General features: G+C 38.8%; 1 long non-coding RNA gene across 1 annotated transcript in view; it reads left to right on the forward strand.

Moving 5' to 3' along the window:
* LOC110073966 (uncharacterized) overlaps positions 1-10,600 on the forward strand; it is a 42,813-nt gene extending 32,213 nt beyond the window's left edge. The window contains exon 7 of the long non-coding RNA XR_013541193.1: positions 1,106-10,600. This is a non-coding gene — a long non-coding RNA (uncharacterized LOC110073966). The remainder of the gene's footprint in view (positions 1-1,105) is intronic.
* The last annotated feature ends 13,404 nt before the right edge of the window (positions 10,601-24,004 follow it).

Genomic DNA, 24,004 nt, shown 5'->3' on the forward strand with positions numbered 1-24,004 from the left:
TTATGGGTCTTGGGGGGCTGTTTGTTTTTTTGTTCCCCCCCATTTCTGATGGAGGGGTTGGTTCCTTTTTGGAGTGTTTTTTCCTATTTCTGCTAGGTCTTGGGGAATGTGGTTTTTTTTGTCCCCCCCGATTTTGGATGGGTTTTGGGGGGGTTGGTTGCTTTGGGGGGGGTTTCTCCCATTTTTGATGTGTCTTGCATGCTTTTTGCTTTGTTCTCTATGCATTCCTGATCTGCTTCGTTTGTTTTTGCAATGGTTCGGGCATGCTTCCCTTGCTTTTTTGCTTTGTTCTCTTTGCATTTCTAATCTTCTCCCTTTGTTTTTGCAATAGTTCCTGTATGCTTCTCTTGCAAATCAGAATTTTGCAATGGTCTGTGCTGGCTTGGTTTAAAATGTGTTGGTGTAAAATGTGTGAATTTAAAATGTGTTGGTTTAGCATGTGTTTTAGACTCGAAACTCTCTCCCTCCCTCGTTGTCTTCTCTCTGTCTCCCTCCTTTCCTGCCCTTTTTTAAAAACCTAAGTCATCTTATGTTAAAAAAAGAAAAACTCTCCCCCTAGTGGTAGAGGACATATTAACCGGTTTTGCATTCGTTCCTATGGGAACAAATGCTTTGACTTACAAACCATGCCTTGACATAAGAACAAAAACAGCCGAAACGGATTAATCAGGTTTCAGTGCATTCCTATGGGAAATGCTGCTTTGACTTAAGAATGTTTTGACTTAAGAACACCATTGCAATACGGATTAAGTTCGTAAGTCAAGGCACCATTGTACTAAGGTCTTCACACTAGTGAAAAAAACAAACAAGGCCAGATGTCTTAGAAGTCGAAATCAGACCTGGCTCTTCAAGGATACTAAGGGTTTTTATTTTGATTTGGAGGAGCCTTGCTTATAGGGGTGATATCAGAAAAGAAGTGGCAAAATATTTTCATATTATATCAACTAATGACAAATGGCTTCATTTCCTACATTATATTTTGAAAGAAAAATAATTGTTATAACAGAAGTTTAAAGTTGTCTTAGGACAGAATTGTTTCTATAAAAGAATTTGCCCTTTTCTTTAATCCTGCTATCTGATTCTATAATAATTTTATACTTCTTAGGTATGTGACCCTACAAACCAGCAGATTTGCAAAACAAGGGGATGACAGAACAGCACAGAATTCAGTAAGGCTTACTCCCAAGTAGGTGCATGAGTTTGTAGTCCTCCTGAGTTTAGAGATGAGTGGAACAGCCCAGAAAGGAAACAAGTTGTCCTAAAATCCATACAAAAGAATACAGGGTGATCAGATGTTTTAGGCCAGCCTTCCTCAGCTTGGTGCCTTCCAGATGTGTTGAACTACATGGTGGGAATGATAGGCATTATTATCTGAAACATGGGAGGGGAGGCTGTTCCATGGATTTAGGAGCAAGGTCCATTGTAAAACAGTAGTGAGGGAGAATCTTTGGGTATCATTTTCTGGATAAATGCTAGCAGGTGACGGTGACTGACATATAGGTCAAAAATGGGTTTCTGTAGCCTGTTCAGCATAGAACACATATGTTTGGTAAGCCATAGTGTTCTTTAAATCACTCCAACATGGAGGTAAGGGATGTGGTGGCACTGCGGGTTAAGCCGCAGAAGCCTCTGTTCTGTAAGGTCTGTAGATCTTCAGCTGTAAGATCGAATCCACATGACGGAGCGAGCACCCGTCGCTTGTCCCAGCTCCCGCCAACCTAGTGGTTCAAAAGCATGCAAATGCGAGTAGATAAATAGGGACCACCTTGGTGGGAAGGTAACAGCGTTCCGTGTCTAAGTCGCACTGGCCATGTGACCACAGAAGATTGTCTTCGGACAAACGCTGGCTCTATGGCTTGGAAATGGGGATGAGCACCATCCCCTAGAGTCGAACACGACTGGACAAAAATTGTCAAGGGGAACCTTTACCTTTACCTAACATGGAGGTGGACAAAGCCTCCTCTTCTTGCTTTGTCTTATGAAAGACAGAGCAGCTATTTCATTTTACTCTAAGACTTTGCTTTAGGGAGTGGAGAGGATGAAGATCTGTCCTGCATTGTTGCTTTAGCCTTGAGGCAGAACAGGTGCAGAGGTTTCCAGGGTTTGGCCAAGGCATGAAGGTGCCACCCATGCTGTAGGCCTTGTACTCTAGTGATTCACTTGGGTGGAGATGACAAGCAAGAGATTTTTTTGGTTTTGGTTTTTTGTAATGGGAGAACACTTTATTAAATGTGAACACAACTGAAAGAAATGAAGATACAGAATCTAAGAAAGGTGATATTATATATACCAAAGACAAAAGTAGATTTTTCTTTCCAGGTACATCACAGAACCTCTTCAAATGGCACAGAGGTCACTACTAGATCAGCAGATCCTTTACTGTCTGATGTGCCCCTGAAAATAATGTTATTACAAAGAGCTAATAATAAGGTCATACATATACTTGGAAGAAATTAAGGGTTCAACTTGCAAATTTTATATTAAATGAAAAGCAGTGATGAACTTTTACTGGGTGCAGTTCTGCAAATAAACTAAAACAGCTTTATGAGAACTTACCAGCTTTTCAGACTAGGACAAAGATATAGTTAATATGTTAATATTTACATGTTTTATACCTTACAGTTTGTGATGTTTTATATTAAAAAAGTAATTCTGTTAAAATTGCTATATTTTTGTCAAAATTGCTGTATTTTTACAAAACTGTGAAGTGCTAAAGAAACAGTTGCATTTTAAATTCTGTTGTGTTTAAAATATGCCTTTGTTGTTGGCAAAGTCCATGTGTTCTTGACAGTGCATCACTCACAACGTTATATGAATAAGCCTTCAAAGGAGGTTTGGAAAACACATTGGCCTATGCTTGCCCTTAGTGCATAAGCGTATTGCTGCTTCTGGGATTTTTTGGGCATCTGACTTATCTGCAAAAGTGTCTCATTATGGCAAACTAGGCAGACTTGAATAACATAGTTGCAAAGCTTGTTTTGTGATTCATACTGAATCCAGAACTAAGGCTTTACTCAAAATATAAAAATTACAACATGATTTAGCAAGACATCAAGTATGTCGTAAAGCACAAAGATGTGCCCCCCCTTTTTACAGCTAGAACATCTTTGCAGCACATTATTCTAAAAATCATATTTGGTCCGCTATGAAAGCAGCTGTACTTCATTTAGCAGCCATACTTCTCTAAAGAGAGGAAAGAACACTAACAGACCGTTGTGTTATGGTAATAGGACCATTCTTAATTCTTACTGTTTTGCATTTGAGAGCCTCAGAGCTGGAGATGCTTCAGTCAGATCAATGAAAGGTTCACCAGCTTTTGTCCTTTATTTTTAACAAAACACTCAGGTTTTTCCTTGAAACTTCTTACTGCACTTTGTTTAACTTTGTTTTTGTAAGTATAACATATTGCTAAATATAGCTGTTGCTATGAAGCGTTCATCATTCAAATCATGACAAAATTGCTATATCAGTCTTATAAAATGTTGAATCTAATGTTTTTTAGTACTGTGAGTCAACTTATTATTTTAGTGTAATGAGGATGAGAATGGTTTGTTAAAACCAGGCACCTTACTGTTCCTCCTTTACCTATTCTGGATGAGGAAGGGAAATTGGGACGGGTATGAATCCATATCCTGATTTCCCTTCCCCAATCAAAGTTCGCTTTCTTCTGGGGAAAAGACAGAAGTGCCTGTGTTGGTCATAAAACATTTGAAATCTATCTTGTGATTTTCTGTGTATTATGTTTGTTCTGTGCTGTCAAGTTTGAACTGACCTATAGGGACCCTAATAGGGTTTTCAAGGTAAGTGAGATATTTAAAGAATGGTTTTACCAGTTCCATTCCCCCAGTAAGTTTCCATGGCTAAGCAGGGATTTGAACTCTGATCTCCTGATTCCTAGTCTGTCACTCTGTCCATACTGGGAATTGTATTAGTCAACCATAAAAGCACTAAAAGTTTTTCAGACCATCAAATCTGTTTATAATGTTATCAAAAAAGAAGGCAGCAAGAGGAGGAAAGAGGTACTTGAGTTTAAAAGTTGTATTATCTACTTATTGTTCTGAAACATAATGGTAAGTAAGTGTATGCAGTTCCTAAGGAAAAGAAATGATCAGGTTTGGTGGGTGAATGGGCATTTGGGTTCACAGCTCACAACAAACAGGGCTTTTCATGATCTAGGAATTTGTGTGCTATTTATATCATGGCATATACTTCAAAATGGGGTTATTTGGAGTGATTTGATCATTTTAATATGTAAATTTAAACATGAAGGATTTAAAGGCAGCCAATCTAACACCATGGTGAATGGGATGTGTGTGCATGAATTTGAAAGCTAGGAAATTACAAGTCAGTATTATTTAACCTCACTAGCTAGAGTTAGGAGTGAACAATGTATTAAATTTGCAAATGGTACAAAATTACTATAGCTACAATGATGGAATTACTATAGCTACAATGATGGAAACCCAAGTGAGGAGCAACAAAATATAGTCCTGGGCAATGGCAACAAAATACCAAAGGAGGCTTAATACAAGTTGAAAGTAATGCTAATTTGCATTGGGGGAAAACCAATAAAGCCCAACTTCCCTTATACTTCATATTATTTGATGAGATCTGATCTGGCAGTGTCTCTCTAGAACTTACAGGACCCAGGAGAACCATAAGCAGGATCTATATTTTTTTAAAAGTTAAAAGGCATGAAGTCAGTTAAAAGGCATGTAGGCTGTGGTCCTGTGAGTGGTAGTGCAATAACTCTTTCTCCACATTGTTTACCTGATATAATCTTGCTTAGGAAACTTAGAAAATTCAGGATAGACAAAAAAGGACTTTTCTGTGAATTGAATTGTACTTGTGATTTGTGATCTGCTGCTGAAGAAGTCTTTCCCTACCCTCCAAGTACCTACTTCATATTTAACAGACACTGATAGGGCATTCATGTGGGATTTAGCAAACCTTCTGTACCATTTTTAAAGCTATGAAAACAAAGGAAGCAAAAAGGTATCCTGGAACATCTTTTTCCATTTCTTCTGAAGATTTCAAGCTTCATAGGCCACTCCCTCTGGTGGCATAGAAAAGTATTTGGTCTCGAGAGTACAAAGATTTGGTCCCAGACCTAAAGGAATTCAGTAATAGAAAATGAACAAGAATATGAGCTGTATGTTGCAAGAAATTCAGTGTGACATTTTCTTTATTCTGTCATGATTAACTTGTGAACTTAAGAACATTTTCATTCCTTTAACTATACATTGGTAGTTGTGGGTTTTTCAGGCTCTTTGGCGGTGTTCTGAAGGTTGTTCTTCCTAATGTTTCACCAGTCTCTGTGGCCGGCATCTTCAGAGGACAGCATGCTCCTACATGGAGGGCAAGTCAGGGCAAGTTTTTCGAAATGCTCCTACACTTCTACATGGAGCATTTTGAAAAACTTGCCCTGGCTTCGGCACCCCTCACAGTCTGGTTCCAATATGTGGATGACACCTTTGCAATTTGGAGCCACGGTGAAGAAAAATTGGAAGAATTTCTCAACCATCTCAACAGCATCCACCGAAATATACAATTCACCATGGAAAAAGAAATAGAAGGCCAACTCCCATTCTTAGATGTCATGGTCCTATGCAAAACTGACCTCCAACTGGGACACAAGGTCTACAGAAAACCCACCCACACAGACCGGTACCTACACAAAAACTCCAACCACCACCCACAGAAAAAAAGAGGCATAATCAAAACACTGGTAGACCGTGCAAATCGGAACTGTGAAGCTCAGTTTCTCAGCACTGAACTCAACCATCTGAATTGGGCCCTACAGGCAAATGGCTACCCCAAAAATGAAATCACAAGAGCCATCAAACCAAGCAAACAACACCAAACTGAAGAAGAAAAACAGCCACCCACAAATAAAGTATTTCTGCCATACATCAAAGAGGGCACGGACCGCATGGGGAAACTTTTGAAAAAACACAACCTACAAACAGTATTCAAGCCCACCACAAAAATATAATAAATATTACGGTCAGCAAAGGACAGAAGGGACCCCATCACCACTGCAGGAGTATACCGGATACCTTGCAGTTGTGGCCAGGTATATATTGGAACCACAAAATGAAGCATCCACACCAGAATCAAAGAACATGAGAGACACTGCAGACTAAAACAACCAGAAAAATCTGCAGTAGCTGAACATGCCCTAAAACAAAGTGGACATGAAATTCTATTTCAAAATACTGAAATACTGGACAACACCAGCAATCATTATGTCAGACTGCACAGGAAGCCATTGAAATCCACAAGCACCAGCAGAACTTCAACAAAAAAAGAGGAAAGTTTGAAACTCAACAAAACTTGGCTCCCAGCTCTCAAAAATACAGCATGCAAAATGTCAACGAACTCTACCCAGCCACAAGAACCAGGGATCACTGCACACAGAAGACTAGCTAATGACACCCATCAACCAGTGACAGATAATCTCTCCTTCTTATCACAACAATACACCCACAACAATACACACTAATCACCCATCTACAGAAAAAGACAAAAGCCCAAATAGTCCACTCCCAAGCCAACTACACCAAAGCACAGAGTGCTGTCCTCTGAAGATGCTGGCCACAGAGACTGGTGAAACGTTAGGAAGAACAACCTTCAGAGAGCCCGAAAAACCCTCAACAACTATTAGATCCCAGCTGTGAAAGCCTTCGCGAATACATTAACTGTACATATGTAGTCTCATTTATTGGTTGAGAAGAAATATCATGCAGTTCCAATTCTAGGGTCATATGCCTTTGCTTATGCTGCTGTCTCATGACTTACTCTGCCTGTTGAGGTGATGATAACGTAGACAGGAGAAAAGTCTATTTTTGCCACAGGAAGCAGCTGGGAAAACTCGGTTATTTTTAAGTGACCAAAACTTAATTCCAAATAATGGGAAAACAGAGTGTTGCTTTTTGCAAAGTTATAACTAAAATAGAAATGAACTACATGGTGGTGTAGAGGTCTTGGATCTATAACTATTTTTTTTTTTCAAAGTCATTTTCCAAGCTCTGGGTCTTATGCTTTTGTACCTGAAATCAATGCCCATTGAAATGACTGAAACTTCATTTTTGTCTGAGAATGCATACTATTGAATCTGGCTGTTTTGTTTTAGAATGACAAATGCATGTGTGATTGTGCATGTGTATTGCACTGTTTAACAAACGTGCACCAGATGCTTTAGAATAGCATTGATGGGGAGATATTTTTTAAAAAAGGTTTTAGGTGCAAGCTTCCTTGTACTCTCTGATAGCAAATTAGACAGCAGATCTGTTCTCTCCTTTAGCATTTGGCTATACTGTTTTCAAGACTTTATTTTATTAAGAGCATTTTTTCACCACTGGAAGTGTGTGTCAAAGTATTTTGATCATCCTCGAGAAAGTTACTTCACAGTGAAGGGAAAATTGGCCTGATTAATTTAAATGGAACACTGATGCACAGTGTATTAGTGAATACTTTGGTTACACTTTAATTTACATGTACTTCTACAATATACATCTCTATACCAGCTGTCTCATATTATTTGAGAAAATGAGGAATTTCATGTGATGTTTACCGAGAAACTCGTTCTGTAATGATGATGATGAAGATGATGATGTGTGATCATTTCTGACTTATGGTGATCTTCCTGATGTTCCCTAGGTATAAAGTATTCATAAGTGATTTACCAGTCCCTCTTTCTGGTGATGGTTTTGAGCTGTGCAACAGCTGTACATACTCAGGTGATTTCAGCTGGTCTGTTAGGAGGCACACTGGATTTTAAATTCCTGGCCCCTGGTCCTCCAACCCACCACACTATAACAGCTCCTGATAACACTTTAAATCCCTGTTAAATGCAGCTGTTTAAAGTGTACAAAAGTAATCTGATCTAAAAGGCACTAATTGTCATCTAAAGGAGCCTCTAGTTCTGGGCATTTTTAAAAATACTTTTCCGGACTTCTGAGAGAGGAGGCCATGTCTAGTAGCCTACACTAGTAGCCTACTCTGATACTGTGCATATTCTGGTATCTCTTTCCCTAATATAGATAGATATAGTGCAGACATCTATATGGAAGGAGACTTCCCTACATATAACTGTATACATGGAGGCATCCAAGTGAGCTAACATTTTAATACTGGGGGTCCGACTCAGAAGAAACATTTAAAAGACACAAAAGTTTTAAATGACAAGTCTATTGAGCAGATATAGCTACTATGTGATTATTTATCAGATTTCTGTTGTCTTAATCTTTGAAGATAAATTTGGGTCTGGCAATGCTATCCCCAATGCTGTTCTGTCAGGCTGCATTTTAGCCAGAGATTGGAAGGAGAGCTGCTCCTGAGATATCAGCTCTAACTGGATTATCTTTTCCTGAACTGTTTTTTTATTCATGACTTGTTAAAAAATATGAGCAAAAGATGCCCCTCCAAAAGTTGTCAAATAGCAATTCCTAGAATTCCTTATGGTTAGCTATGCTGGCTAAAGTTGGTGTGAGTTCCTTCCATGTGTCAGGAGTGGCTTAAGGTTTCATGTCCTCCATGACAACCATGGATCTATCCCAAGAACTATAGGTCTGCCCCAGATTGTATTTGCATAGGGCTCCTTTAAGAATTTATTCTAAATAAGTTTGTGTAAGATTTCTCATGTAAGTCAGCTTCGAAGGGGTTTGTATCATAAAAGGCAGAATGTAGACATCATTAAGTAAATTCATTTATCTGCCAAACAGTCCAATGGTTTGTGCAAGCTGGCTGAGGTGAACTTGAGACTGAGAATGAGTATCTCCATTCCTATGAAAAGGAAAAGTGGAAAAACATGAAATGGATTTTCAGCTGTTGAGACCAAGAAAAAGGACAAGATGGGAAGTGCAACTCTTACATCTGTTATCTTTGGCTTTGAAGGGATGGAAAGGATTTATTATTTCAGTATCAAACCCAGGCCTCTGTTCCTCTCCATTCTACCAAGCTGCTTCCCAAGATTTGCCAGGGAAAAACCTGACAACCTTTTGTCTAAGAATAGCTCTTCAGGCATAGAATGAAGTGGATTGCAGCCTATATGAGAGTTGTTTGGCATCTTTAAAAAAATATATGAATAATCTCAGTCTGACATGATGTAGTACCATTTTGCCAGATGAGATGTTATATTTAAAATTCATATCAGCACTTTTGTTTCTTACACATGATTTGCTGTTCATGGTAAAAAGTCTCCTAGTGGTTTCTTTTAATCAAGAGCAATATTCCTTGAGCGCCTACCAAATGAATGTATTTTCCACTGTGAATAACTGTTATGAAGTATCTGGCATGACTCCTGATGCATGCTATGATGGTCAGAATTGTCAAATGGATCTAGAATTCAAGTCCTGTTGCTCCTATTCATATATCAGATTTTTAATTTGAGATTTATACAAATATTTTTTTTAAAAAAATAATCCTAGGTATATAGAGATAGTATCAAATTCAATTACCGTATTCTTTTGTCTTTTGATTGCATTTATCTAAAGAATATTTTAAAAAATTTCAATATGTCACAGCATTTGTTTCCTTCTGGATTATTAGGAAATAGCAATGTTTCTGTTATTGGGCCCACAAGTTATTCCAACACATCAATCTCTCTCCCTGTCCCTCTTTCCTCTTCTGCTAATTTGTGCATGCGAGTTAACTTGCAGCCATGTTGCTTATAAGAATATACATCTTGCCAGATAAGCTAGTTCGTATGTACATCTTTGCAGAATCTCAGCTCCTTATCTAACTCTGCTTCACCTAACTGAGAGGAGTTTTAATTATTCCATAGTCTCAAGTGCAGGGGGTCAGGCCAATATGAGGAGTAAGGGCAAGATAGCTGGAGGGAATTGGAATACATATTACCTAAGGGAGTGGTATCCTCAGTCTTCATCTGCTTTAATTCCCCCACCAGACACATCAAACAATAATGCTGTAGGGCTTGAAAAAATTGAAGCAAGACAGCAGGGGCACTGGGTGGCAAATGATGACAGCCTGTCTACATATCTGAGTGGCAAGTAACTGCGTGGAAACATCTTTACAGCAGGGCTAGTGCAAGTAAATGTACATATGGCTTATTTATTTTGGGGTGTGTTTGTTTTTTGTTGTTTTTTTTAGCAAAAAAGAACAAAGTTTGATATGGGGACAACATTCTTGATCCATTAATGGTTGAATATAATTGCTCCCATATAACAATGAGTGCAGTGTGCTAAAATTAGGGATGTGCAAAATAAGTGCAATCCTGTGCATGTGTAATTAAAAGTTTTCCCCAGGCAAATGTGTGTAAGAGTGTAGCCGTAAGAAATGGGATTGGTGGAAGTGACGTGATATATCTATGCCGCATTTAACTGCCACTGGTTTGGAGGGTAGTGTAGGATGGGGTGGTGATTGACAGCATAATTACGCTAGGGGGAAAAAATATTTGAATCAGGTTTAGCATGTTTTAAATTGATTTTTTTTAAAGGTGACTACACAATGCACCTAGAAGCATGGATAGTTTTGACAGAGAATTGTGTTTTTTAGTCTGTAAGTGAGATCTTTTCCTCTTTTGCTAGAGGGCTGTTTATTTTTACTTGGATGTCAAATAAATTTATTTTGAATTGTTTTGGCACGTGTGAACATCTCGGTGTAAATTGTGTCTGTTGGGTTTGCTACTCACTGGTCTGCCTTCTTTGCTCCTTCTCCTTCACCTGTGCATATGTGTATATTCTTCCTTCACAAGCCTAGAAGTACTGATCTAGTCAAAATGTGCTGATCCAGTGACAATCTACTCAAAATGGCTCATCAGTTTCAAATCTCCCCCCCCCCAGTTTATCCATTCCAGTCAGTTTCAGCCCCATCTTCCTCTCCTTTTCCACCTCCCCATCTGTCTGTTTGTCTCCATACTCATATGCTGGCCTGCAGGGAAACCTCTGGATTTTTCCCCCCATCTGTCATTCTGTTCTAGTGCTATGCCAAATTACAGTATTTTTTAAAAAAATTAAAAATAACACCACAGCAGCCTATGAATGAGAAATCTCCTGCTCAATTCTTGAAAACTCAAGTCTGTGCTTCCTTTAGGGAGTTGATCCATCTCATGTTTGGTCTTCCTTTTTCCATGTTCCCTTCAACTTTTCCTGCTGCCTTCAACTTTTCCCAGCATTATTGCTTTTACCAGACATGATGTGCCCAATTACGACAGCCTCTATTTCATCATTTTTACCTTGAGATATAGTTCAGGCTTGATCTGATCCAGGACCCACTTGTTTGTCTTTCTGGCAGTCCAGAGTCTCCTCCAGGACTAGATTTCAAATGAATCAATTTTTTTTTTCTTGTTTTCTTAACTGTTCAGCTTTCACACATGTGCATAGTGATCTGGAATACAATATTACAGATTATTTTAGCCTTAGTCTCCAATGACACATCTTTAAGTCTCAGGTTTTTCTAATTTCTTGGCTGCAGTCTCTGGTGACCGAGGCTTGCAAAATCTTTAATAATTTCAAGTTCGTCATTTTCATAATTAAAGTTGTGTAGTTTTTCTGTAGTTACAATTTTTGTTGTTGTTCTTTACGTTCAACTGCAGCCGTGATTTGGCACTTTCTTCTTTAACTTTCAGCACAAGTTATTCCAATTTATTGATACTTTCTGCAAGTGAGATGGTATCATCTGCATATCTTAAATTATTGATGTTTTGATTGTTGTGGGTTTTTCAGGCTCTTTGGCCGTGTTCTGAAGGTTATTCTTTCTAATGTTTTGCTGGCATCTTCAGCGGACAGGAGTAGACCAGAGCACAGAGTGCTACGCCTGTCCTCTGAAGATGCCGGCCACAGAGACTGGCAAAACGTTAGGAAGAACAACCTTCAGAACACTGCCAAAGAGCCCGAAAAACCCACAACAACCATTAGTTCCCGGCCGTGAAAGCCTTCACAAATATATTGATGTTTTGTTCACAAATTTTCACTTCTTTGGCATCTAGTCCAGCTTTCTGTATATGTCCTGCTTACAGATTGAAGAGATAAGGGGACAAAATGCACTGTTGTTTGATACCTTTGCCTATGAAAAAAACATTCTGTGCCTCAATAATCCATCCTAATGGTAGCTGCTTGTCCACAATACAGGTTACGCATCAGGACAATTGTAATTTGTAAAATATTTCAGATATGATTTGAAAATAATCTGCTCAAACACAAGTTCAGTCAAATGATTAGCATCCCAATATAGATTGTACTCAAGCAGAAATATGTGCAGTTGTAGTCCTGTCTCCCAATGCCCCCTTTAAAGTACAGCAAGCTATTCTTAGGCCCTGGTCACACAAGGGAAATGTCTTCTAGTTCTTCCAATACTTTCCATACCTCTATTGTACTGAATCATGGTCTTGTTGTTTATATCCCGGGATGAACATCGCAAGAACTTTTAGCAGCACCAATTTATTTCCTCGTATTTGAATCATTATGGCCAGTTATACGATGGTACCGGTTTATTTTCTGGATTTTGCATATATATAAAAATCAAGGGACTAAATTGCCCCTTGAAGCAAGACAGAAAAATGTTATATATATAAATATACACATTACACACATACACACACACACACACACATATACATACATAAGGTTTATGACTGCAGAAGCACGCTTGACTCCGCTCCTTCCACACAGCTTTCCTCCTCCCCCATGCACCCACAGCTATCTTTTCCAGCCCCTTTAGTTCCTGTCGCAACTGAACCCTACTTGGGTTCAGCCCTCCACACGGGGGGGGGGGGATTAGAGGGGAAATTGATTGGGAAAGGGGTTTCTGTTTAGTAAAGTGTTCCTCTGTTGCACTGTCTGCTCCAGCAGAAATGCATTGCACACAACTGGACTTGGGATATCCATGTCGCAGTACTGTACTGTCAATCAACCCTCCTCCCGGTGACATTGACATGCCAATGTTTCAATGTATCTTCCCACAGGAAAGAAAAATTACTACTTGCCACAAATGTAATGGTGGCGCCCCACTCCCCAGTAACATACATTTACCAACATATTGACATATTGGGAACAATTTTGTTAAAAAATGTGTGTGCGTGGTAGTAATGGTGCCGCCCTCCTGGCTTCAGTTCTGAAGAGAAGCAGGGCAGATCATGCACACAAGCAATCCCTGTAAGGAATGCCCCAGTACAACAATGGTACAAAATAACACAACCCTCCTGGCGATGGGGAAATAGTCTGCAGTTACACTGCTAGCTGGGAAAACGTCTCGGTCTTGATTCTACATTGTGTGACTAGGAAAAAAACCCCACAACTGGTGGATAACTACATAACATTTCCCTCATGTAACCAGGGCCTTAGACTAACCAAAAAGGCAAGCACATATGGACTAGGTAAAACCAAAACGGAACAGGTTGGAAGGGGCACTTGATAATCAAAACTGATACTGACACTATTGGGAAGTGAAGGGCACACATCAGAATACTATTTCAGGAATTGAATATTGCCCCAAACTCAAAAGCATCTGAAGTAGGCCACACTCTACAAAAGGTTATGCCACATAAAATTCGTTAGCTTTAAAATGCCACAAGATTCTTTGTTATTTTAGAAAAATACTGGATTCCCTGTCATTTGTCTTACTCCTCTTAAGTTGTGTGTGTGTGTGTGTGTGTGTGTGTGTGTTACTTTCTTTACCCATCCAATGGTATCTTCTGTTATTCTGATGAGAGGTGTCACTTGGCATTAAGTCTTCATGATCAAGGACACACCTTAGTCTCAGAGTGTTATTAGCATTTTTCCTGCAATCTTGAGCCCTTATCAGTAGGTTGTTAATCGTTTAGGGTTCACTGGTACACTTTTCTGTCATAAAAGTTTATAATTAGCTAAGGTGTGAAGAACTCTCCTTCTTACATTAACATATAAGCCTTGCAGTGTAACTCAACTGTGTTATAAAAGGAATACTTGTTATGAGGAGGATTTACATATCCACATAAATGTGCGTTTTTGTTTTACCTCAACACAAAGCAACATTCTAGGACCAGAATCTACATCTCCTTCTTCAGTTCAGTTTCTGCCAAAGAACCCAGGGCAACTGACAACCCACATACATATCTAAAGGGGAGGATTGCTGAATATTTAAAGAGTGTTTATGCACTGCTCTGGGTTGTCCCTTTTCTTTTATTGAAAGTTTACCAAGGTATTTCAGAGAACCCCCACATGCTGACATTCAAACAAGCACAATGCAAGCTATGATGAGTCATCCAACAAAACACTAAAATGAAATGAAATATCTCTTGCAAAATGAGGCCTTAGGTGAGCATAAAGCATTCTGGACACTTTGATATAAACATATCTTTTGTTTGCTCTAGATGTCAGACAATAGGCCTGACTAACTGTGAAAGAGAAATAAAGAGAGAGAATGATGAGACTGAGCCATCCCCTCCAATAGAAGTCTGTTTAGTGGAGGAAGGAAGACGAAAAAAGGAGGAGGAGTTAATTCTACCAATGTGGGAGGAGGATATAAAAGATCAGAGAAGAGGGGGAGAGAGAAGCAAAAAGGAAAAAAAAGTAGAGAGAAAACGGTGAACAGAGATATGAAAGAGTGTGCGGGTTATTAGATTTTCCTAATTTGAAGGTAGGAGGATTACTACCTAACACCAACTTGTCAAAGGGAAAGTGAATATCGACAGCGCTGCTAGAATGGACAGTTGTGGTCTTTCTGCGGGGACCAGGTCCCTTGAGGAAGGTAATTTGACCAGACCAGTCTTTCAGCCAACCACCACCAGAAGGAGATTGGGCCAGACACCCTTGTTATGGGACAATTTGTGAGGTTCGGGGTGCTCCAATGAGGAAACCCACTAACCGGGAATTTTCTGGACCAGCCCCTCAGTGAACCTTGCCACTTTACATACAGAGTCCTTGTCTTCATACTTACAGTTGCCAGATCTCACTTATTATGAACCTATAAAATTTGTTGTTGAACCACCAAATGTTAAACCAAATAAATCTCAATATTTTAAGAGACTCAGTCATTTCCTGCCAAAAGAGGAGCTGCTTCAAATTTCTAACGAACCCAATCACACTAGCTGTTTTCTGCAAGTCACAGTAATTTTTAGTCCTGGGGTACATACACTAAACTAAGAAAAAAGTTGGTACTGTATTTCAAACATTGTGGTAATTGATTCAGCTATCATAGTGAAGTGGTTTGTTTTTCTGTGTTCCCCTCCCCCTTAAAATTCACCTATGTCTTTCCAATGCAGCAATTTAAAGATAGGAAAGGGGGAGTCTTCTGAGATGTGTGCTGAGGAACTTTCTACATGCATCAAAAGTCCAATACCTTCAGATTTCAGTATTGGAGAAACTGTCCTCAGCCAGAAGATCTTTCCTGTTTCTTTCAATGGACAGCATAAGTTTATGCATTCATCTTTCTTTTAAGGTCATACAATTGTCCTCTCTATCCAAAATCTGTGGGAAAACCTTACCCTGTAAAGCTATAATATGTGCAAATCACAATAAACAGCCCTCTGATGAGGGTAGATTTTTTAAATATGCTTGTTGGAGGAGCATAATTTTATTACAATTGTAAGTCGTCTTAAATTTTAGGGACTATAAAATCATTTCTAAAATAATTACAGTTATCAAGTGCTCAAGTGAATGGAAAGTCTACATGATCTACAAGTGAGCCATAGCTTCTGGCCCATGCACCCCACATCCTGACCTCAGTTATAGACAAACATTATATATATATATATATCTATCTGAAAAGAATCCTGAGGCGAGCCTTTTCCTCCATTAAGTCAGAAATGAATCTTGCCACTTTCATTTCTCTCGAACACTAACAACATGTTTGTGGTTGTTAAAAACAGATAAGCAAATCTAAAATCAACCCTAATGCTCCTCCTTAAAGAACAAAGTATCCACATAAATGTATGTTTTTGTGTTGTTCTGTTGTTGAGGCCCAAAGCCTGTAATAATTTTTTCTTGCTTGTGATTTACAAAGCTTCTTTTCCTGTTTGATTAAGGACAGTCCTTTATAATTTAACAGAAGAGACAAATTGGAGATACATTTTGCACATCTGAAAAACAACAGTTGCTCAACTGCCTTAACAGATTTGTACCGATGCTTTGTAACTACCAGCGCTGGGCTCATTCAAATGAACTTACAGAACTCAAGGCAGTACTGTCTCTGGGAATCTACATGTGGAATGATAGTCTTCTAGTGACACTGGACATATTCTGATGCCAGGTAGTAAGGAAGCATACATGTTTTAGCCCACCATAAATGTGTAGACTGGTGATGAGATGACAAAATCCTGAAGCTGATTGTTGCAGTGCCTTTCTGAAAGGGCATCATATACCAGCATGGGCTGCCCATGCTACCACTGAGGACATCAAGTACTATTATTGACATGGTGTTAGAGCACAGCTGTCTTTGTTATAAAACCCATGAGAGCAGAAATAAACCGTGTGGCTCTTGCTGGCTGATAGTTTTCCTAAAACTGCTGACAGGCTGAAAGCAAATGACATAATCAGAACCAGAATTTAGAAATTACTAGTTAACAAATAACTGCTTAGATGTAATTGATTTATGTCCCCATGACTAAGGTATTATTTTTTTAACATTGCAATTATAATATTTATTTATTTATTGGTTACGCTGTTCATGAAAAATATTTATTTTGAAATGTAGTCTTTTACTTATTTTAAGTGTAACAATTTTGGTAAATATGTGGAAATGAAAAAGCAGAAAATAGGTTTAAAAAAAGGAACAATATAACTACTTTATGGGTCTTCAAACTATAATTATTTGTTGAACATAAATTTCCATGCTCTGCTTTTCTCTTATATGGGCATTTGTAACTTGTAAGAAACCTAACTGCAGACAGATTGTGGGAGAGTAATTCCTTCCACATGGCTGAGAGGCCACGGTGTTGTTTTCTGAGACTGCGGACCTCTTGTTTTATGCAGATCAGGGAGTCCATCTCATCTCTTTACATGTTATGCCAGTAAGGTCAGTGGTCCAAAGTGCATTTTCTCTGTCCCATTCTAAAGGTGGTTGAGAAAAGTGCAGTAGTGAAGCTGAAGGAGTTTCTTGACACCCACTTCTGCACAGTGAGTTCAAACAGGGAAGGCAGATAAAATACTATTTTCTAGAATTGTTCTCCTCCAGCAAAATTGTCACAATATTTTTGAAAGAGCACACAACTTACCTGCTTTGTTATCCAAAATTAAATACTCTTAAACATGCTGGTTAGAATTAACTGTAATAATTGTATTATATATGTTTATTTTAATGTGTTTTAACCTATGTAAGCCACCCTGAGTAGACGTAGTCTAGAGGGGCTGGGTAAAAATCCAAATAAATAAATAAATAAATAAATAAATAAATAAATAAATAAATAAATAAAAAAATAAAAAAATAAAAAAAAGTAATGTGCATGTGTATGTGTATATGTACCTGTTTGATAAGCAGGAACAAGCTCTAGGTCCCTTTATGTTTCTATTCTCTCACACTCTTCAGCACAAACAGTAATTCAGATGTAACAGCAAGCTCTAAAAACAAAGTAACTCAAGTGAAATGCATGAAGAGAGGATGCCATGGGAGCAGAAAGGGCTTGTTTGGTTTGACAGTCCATCTAAAATTAATTCTTATGTTATCTGCCATGAGCTTCTTGTGATATAATGACTTCTAAATGCAATAGAAGAAATCAAAATATCAGAACAAGAAACGTGCAAACAGTTGCGAGTTTTCCTATGAAGAACACATTACTGCACAACTGGCTTGGTCATTGTTCTCAAAAATTCCTGGTAAATCTTGTTATTAAATAGAATTGGGGGGAGTACTTTAATGGGTAAAACAGATTTTATTCCAGCAATGAAACAAGTGCATCATATCCTCATCAGCTAACATTATATAGAAATACAAAATTTATGATAATGTTACTAATATGCTCAAACATGCAGTAAGTTGTCAATCAGTACATATTTACATTCACAGTGTTCCTAAAGTCACTGATATATAGGCCACTGAAATATGTGTGTGGTGGGCTACCGTTTACCAATTCACTAATTACAAATAACACATTATATCAAATGCCAGTTAGATTATGAATGATTTCAAATATGGCCGGGGTGGTGGCATGGCATGATCAAGAAAAAATGGCTAGTATCTTATTAATGAGTTATGCCAGTGGAAGTACAATATTGTAAATTGCAGTGGCAAATTGCTGCTAGTTAACAAGTTCCTGCTTGCATCCTTTGCGCTCTGCCAGTCATGTGAGAAGGTGCACACAAATACATGTGGCAATTCATTAACTTGGAGTAATTTTCTCCTACAGTTTTCTCCAGTGCATTTTAAACATCACTAAACAACAGGATTCTGGCTAATATATATTTTTGTTCAAGCTGAGATTGACTTCTATATCACAATTCTGTAGTTAGTTTTATTAGTTTACCAATAAGATTCAATACAAGACATAGTTATCAACATGATTGCACCCTTGAGAACTTTTGAGGCATGAACTATTACCTTTTGGTAACAACACACAAGGGAATGGCTGCAATTTGATTGAGACCATTTAATGGTGATGGGTGGGAGGCATTTCTGCTAGAAAAAAATGAAGCTAGACATTTAAAATTAGCAGCCATTTCTATTGAGCTGATAGATTAACTTCCCCTTGTAGATCACTCAAAGTCAATCGGAAGGCATTCTCCTTTCTCAACAATGACAGACAGGGAACCATTTATCTATGGCATGACTGAAAGTCACATTTAGCTTAATATGTGTGCCTTGAGGACAATTAAATGGAAAATATGAAGAGAATATAGCAGCAACAAGATAACTAAAAAGGAAAGAGGTGCGCACCAGTGCATTTTTCCCAAATACAGCTGCACTTTCATGTCCCACTATTTATGTCAAATGTGAAATACACAGAACATTCATACCTGCTCATTTTAGTTTACAGCTTATGGTTTTAAACATTTTAAAGATTTAACTCTTACTTCTCTGATATTATGTAAACTACACAGTAGAGATGAGCACAAATTAAAAAATGAATCACCAACTTTTTTCAAATATTCCTAATTCAGTCCCCAACAAATATGAATCAATGATTTTTAGTAGTTTTTGGTTTGTTTGGCTATAAAGGCACATGGAGACACTAAAATCTTTGGTGTCGATTGGGTGTCAGATGTCTGAGTTATACACCCACAAAGAGTGGCCCCTCAGGAAAGTTTCCCCCAGGCATGTAGAGACATCAAAATCACAGAGAAGCTTCCCCTGACTCTCCTCTACAATCCCTGCAAGTTTGATGAAGATTGGGTTTCCCCAAACCAGCTGCTGAAACAAAAACAACGACAACAATCTGAGACATGGATCCTCATGGACCCATATGATTTTTATGGAGGATCATCCCCAACCACTCTTCATTCGTAGGCACCATCTCTGCTCACAGATTGGACAGTGGCTTGGGGATGATCCTCTGTAAAAATCATGTGGTTCCATGAGAATCCATGCCTTGGATCAGTGTTTTTGCTCCACTGCAAAGCCATGCAACCATGATTTCTGCGGTGTAGTGTGCGAGTACAAATGGGACTCTTGACAGTGGTTTAGGGTAGATCAAGTCCATCCTGGGTTGCTGTTCTTTGGATCTGAAAAGGGGACAGAATATTTTCAGGACCTATGTACTGGCTTCTAGTCTCCTTCTAATCCTTAGCAGCTCTCTTTCTCTGTGTGCCTGTTTCCTTAATGTTGCTTCTCTCTGCCTGCCAGGGAACAGAATGGGCATTCTTAAAGGGCCAGAAGAAGCCAGCCTTCTAAACAGACAAGGAGCTTTTACTTCCTTCTCCCTAACCACAGCAGCAGGGGTGAGTGGGCAGTGTGAAGATGGGTGGGTGCAGGACAAAGCCTCAATTGCAATTATTTTCAAAGCCCATGTAGCCCCTCAACTGATGTACAACACAGCTTAAAATTGGATTAAAAGTTTTCCGAAGAGAAAACGCACACCAGTCCAAATACCCTGTGACTGACATAGGCATAGGCATCCTTCAGTCTCAAGAGACTATGGTAACATGCTCTGAATCGAGGAGTGTCCTCTCCAGAGCATGAAGCCCGGGTAAGGTAATATGGAGGATAGGCTGTTACCCAAGCAGCAGATCCCCCCTCTCCGCAGTGCTGAAATGATCCAATGGAAAGGCAAGAGCCAATACAACTGGTTCCAGCAATGTCGCAGGAGTTGGCAGAACGACACATGCTGCCTTCGGGACTCCAGCTCCGGATTTTGCCCCGAGGTTAACTCCTGAAGCCTTTTCCATGAATGGATATAGCCACAAGGCAGTGGAGGTTTGAAATCGGAGTTTTCCTTCTCCTAGATGGGCTGCCTTCCATGGCTGACGAGCCCCACCTACCCGGCCTGCTCTTTAATAGTGCAAAAGTATGATCTGATCCTTAAAACTTTCCTGACACGCCGGCTTATGCAAATCTAATTGGCTTTCCTATTTACCATATTAAGGCCAGATACGCTCTTATAAAGCAGGAAGTCCCACCCCTAGGCCCCACCCCCAGGCCATGTGCTCAGGAGACAAAAGGAAATCCCAGGAAAAAAAAAACTCAGCATGGCATCCATGCAAACAGACCTGGCCTTCGCCCTCAGCCCAGCTTCCTAGGGAAAAGGGTCCTGGGTCCTGGGAAACGCTCCTATAAAGCAGGAAGTCCCACCCCTAGGCCCCACCCCCAGGCCATGTGCTCAGGAGACAAAAGGAAATCCCAGGAAAAAAAAAAACTCAGCATGGCATCCATGCAAGCAGACCTGGCCTTTGCCCTCAGCCCAGCTTCCTAGGGAAAAGGGTCCTGGGAAACGCTCTTGTGACTATCATGTGACTTTAACCCGATTTCAAAAACTCTGATCCAGCCATTAATATATTTTGATCATATAATCACAACCTTAGTTGTCTTAATCTGCTTGCAGCTGTTTGTTACATGCCCATTCAATAGTAAATTTTTGTAAAGGATTTTTTTATAAATCTAAACTTAGTCATAACAAAAAAGAGTCTCATGGTGCGGTGATTAAATTTCAGTACTGCAGTTTGATCCCGATGGATTCAGATAACCAGCTCATGGTTGACAGGCTTCTATCCTTCCAAGGTTGGTAAAATGAGTACTTAGCTTGCTAGAAGGCAAGGTGTTCCATGCATCATTATATTGTAAAATGCCCCAAGAGTGCTTCAACAGTATAGGATGGAATATAAGCTAAATAACATATCTATGTGACCAATAATAGGTTTAACATAGTTTGAGTCTACAGTATATCAGATACACAGCATCTGAAATTAGGGAACATAAATACAGTGGTGCCTCGCTTAACGATTGCTTCGTACAACGAAAAATTCACTTAACGATGGCTTTTTCAGAGGGATCTTGTGCTTCACTTAACGATTTTCCCTATGGGCGATTTTCGCTTAACGATTTCGGGACCATGCTTCACTTAACGCTGACAGATTTAGGTCCCCTTGTTTTGCTTAACGTTTTTTTTTACAGCCCCGTTTTTGCTATTTTTAAAATATTCTAACATATTTAAAAATGTTTTAAATGATTGGAATCGTTAGTGCACCTAATAAAACCTTCGTTAACTTAATTTGGCTTTGTTCTGAGTCTTTTTGATTTTTTTGTGAATTTTTTCCCCCATTGAAATAGGCTTCAATGCATTTCAATGGGTTTCGCTTAAAGTTTTTTCCTATGGGGATTTTTGCTTAAGGATGGTAATCCGTTCCAATTGGAACGGATTATTCGGTTTTCAGTGCATCTCTATGAGAAATGGTGTTTCGCTTAACGATGTTTTCACATAGCGATGTTTTTTTTGGAACCAATTAAAATCGTTAAGCGAGGCACCACTGTATTTAGTAACTATGTTCTTACATGTGAGAATAATAATTACATGTTGCCAGATCAATTTTGACTAATGAGTCCCCTTTCCAGGATTTTCTAGGTATAGAGTACTCAAAAGAGGTTTACCATTCTCTTCTTCTGGGGCATTTTTGGACAGTGCAGCTTGCCCAAAGGTACACAGAATGGCTGTTCTCCCGAAAAGAACAGTGGCAAATTGAAGTTCCATCCTCTGGATAGCCAGCTCACTGACCAAGTTAACAAGACATCTTACTCATGTGTTACATTGTCCTCAAATACGGCTTTTCTGTAGTGGTCGCAAGATTACTCTGTCTAGGATCAATCAGATTTATCTGTCTCACTTGTCTTCTTTCAGAGACCATTAAATAGTTTTAAAATATATATATATTGTTCACTGGGGCTTACCAGTACTCCTCAATAAATGTGCTTGTAATTGCTGCCACTGCTTTGGATTTGTTTCATGCTTTTTAGTATTTATCACTTAAAACAAAAAGACACAGAGAAGATTTAACATTATTTGAAAGCACTTCTATTGAAAAGCAGTATAAAAAGATAAACTGATGTGACCTCCATTGAGCAACTGCAGAAAGGCAAGGTGTGAATATTTTAAATCGAGAACAGCAATATTGTTAAGCACTTCAGTTACTAAATTTAGTAGACTACATAGCATTTCATGAAAAGGACAGGTTCATTTATGCACTTTGTCACTACTAACTATTCACCTTCAATATAAAATGAATTCTGGTTCCTATGCTGTCTCATCAGATCATTATCCCTTACCTTTTTTTTAACTAACTCATGTGCATGATCTGCTTACTTCTGTAGCTGCCACTTGTTTTCACTTATATTATTATTCTTAGCCTTAGACTATATGTAGGTATTTTCATTAAGTTAATTTTTAGAGCTGTTTTGCTGGGAAAAAGGCAAAATCATTATGAACATCTATTCAAAACACTGCCTATATCACAATAGCTGAATGATGTTATTGTTTCAGCAGGAAGGGAAAAACAGCATCTTAGCAAACACACAGCAGTTATGCCTGCTTTGAATCTTAATATTCTTGTACAACTTGAAATCCTATATCGTGGCTCAGTGCCTAAATATAATTGTATCTCGTTCCGTATTAAAGATAAAATCTGCACCACAGATTTTAGGATTGGGGTAAAACTTTTCTTCAAGCAATTTTGTATTTTCTGCATTTAACATTTAATAGCCAAGGAATGTCAACAAGATTTCAACAGAATTGTGGTTTTCACACTTACTATAATGGGGTATTTTATACTGTGCTTCTCAGCAGGGTTTACCTCTGATGCAAAGCTAGGCTTTTGGCTGTTTTCAAGTAAAGTACAGTATGTGAATTTCCCCTCGCAGGGAGCATGGACCTATTTCTATGGTCCGCCCTCGAAGGCTATTTCTATGGTCCACCCCCAGAGGTGCAGTAACAAATCAACGGTGTATAACCCATTTAGAATATTATAGAATCTTGTACATTTAAAGTCTCAAGAAAAGACAACACCAAAGGACAACTTCCATCCTTGTGATATTGGGTCATTCATTTTTCCAAAACACTCCAAGCTTAAAATGCTGGGGGAAAAAATCACATCCTATTTAGATAATGTCCAAAGCTTGTAACTGAGAGGGTCAACCTCTGGGCTTGTGAACTGCTCAGAGCAACCATTGGTCAGTTGGATGGATCGATGGATGGATGGTAGGTAGGTAAGTAGTTAGGTGTGTATCAGCTGTTTGCTTGTCATTAACTTTCAGAATATTTCTAAACTCTAAAAGAGTTACCCCTGGCTAAATGTATCAATTAAAGCAAACGCACTCAAGCAGAATCATTATATGTGAGTTAAATTAATGGGGGGGGGAAGGGATAATACCCCTGCTTTCCTTAAATGGCATGCCCAGATATTGAAGCTCTGTTAGAAGCCATCTTGAGAGGATAATCTACAAAGACATTTCACTTAAATGATCTATCTACTAAACCTAAGCATTTGTGTACAGACAATGCAGGTTCCAAACTCTTTCTTCCTCTGTGTACGTGTGTACAGGCATGTTCTTGCTTCTGAGACAAAAACAAGCTTTCCACCTCCTGTTCTAAGATCTTGGTTGAAACAGGAGGAAGAGGAAAAACATTGATGATGATTTTACCATTTGCTCT

Source organism: Pogona vitticeps, chromosome 2 (assembly GCF_051106095.1).
Source record: "Pogona vitticeps strain Pit_001003342236 chromosome 2, PviZW2.1, whole genome shotgun sequence".
Taxonomy (NCBI): Eukaryota; Metazoa; Chordata; class Lepidosauria; order Squamata; family Agamidae; genus Pogona; species Pogona vitticeps.